Consider the following 1276-nt stretch of genomic DNA (forward strand, 5'->3'; position numbering starts at 1 on the left):
AAGCAGGTGTAGCAGCCAAGTGTCTGTGCGCTCAGTGTAGGTAACTTGATGGAGTTACCCCGCTCTTCATGCTCAACACTAATGTTATGGGTGTATAGCTGTGTGTGACATATGGAACACACATGCCTCACCTTGTACCAGACCCATATTTATAATATTGAAAGTTATTCATGTCTTTCTTTATTGCATTACATAATTCAGAAACAGTCCGAGTTTCTATCTCAGGCTTAGTCCAGTTCCAGTGGCACATCGATCCAGTTCATCTTATGTTGGCAGCATAATCCAAGAAAGATGTTAAGATATTCTCAGTTATTTTGTCCCACTTATGCAGAAAATGAGGCACTTCTGTACATATTTTTTTAAAATTCCCTCTGTGACAAATATATGAACATTTATGTATGCATTTGTATTTGGCCTAATCATTTGCCTCTTACTTTTTTGACCTAACAGAATTTTCTACAGATTAGAGGCAGATCCATATATTTGCCCAACAGTAACACAGTGCAGGATTTCTGTAGTTTTCTGTGTTCCACTCCCCAATTGGTCATGATTTGTTTAGCTGCACTATGTGCATGGCTGTGTGAATGATGTCCAGCAAACCATGGGGGGAAACAGTCTCTGTAAAACCCGGTGTTGTTAGGAGAGACAGCATTTAGCCTACTTTGGATGGTACAGCCCTCAGTACTAGAAATCCGGCTGAATATATTAAGCCCCCAAAAATGTGACCATTTGGACCCAGGCTGGTTTGATTTTGGTAAATTTATTCACAGCATTCTTCCTCTAACCTGATTTCCTGGTTAATGTGTGATGTCACACTGCATCATCATCATCTTCATCTTCATCATCATCATCATCATGTGACTGGAAAGGACCAAAAAGCTGGCCTGAATCAGCTTTCTATCTGCACTAGTGTGGATTTCACCATTGTTTTCTTCCTGTCACGTGTCTATCATGTAGCTTTTTCTTTTACTGATTTTATTGACAGCTCTCTGTCCAGGTGAGATGTAAAAACAGGCTAGAAAAGCTCTTCAAACTTGATCATCAGTGGAGATCTGATTTAATTGATTGATTATTCCATATGACTGGACAGCATCAAACTCAATGTCTCTGCAGCAGAGACATTGAGCTGTTAGCCGTTAGCATGCGTCCGTACTACCTGCCCCGGGAGTTCTCGCATGTTATCGCGATAACAGCGTATGTCCCCCCCTCGGCCAACGCGGATGCAGCCTGTGACTCTCTCCACTCCTTGGTCAGCAGACTGCAAACACAATCACCG

The 1276-nt window shown here is 41.9% G+C and overlaps 1 protein-coding gene across 1 annotated transcript in view; it reads left to right on the forward strand.

Moving 5' to 3' along the window:
• Positions 1–1276, forward strand: part of LOC102214474 (junction plakoglobin-like) — a 105254-nt gene that overhangs the window by 1087 nt on the left and 102891 nt on the right. The window lies entirely within an intron of this gene.

This window comes from Pundamilia nyererei, unplaced genomic scaffold (assembly GCF_000239375.1).
Source record: "Pundamilia nyererei isolate P.nyererei 1_Seehausen unplaced genomic scaffold, PunNye1.0 scaffold00302, whole genome shotgun sequence".
NCBI classification, from domain to species: Eukaryota; Metazoa; Chordata; class Actinopteri; order Cichliformes; family Cichlidae; genus Pundamilia; species Pundamilia nyererei.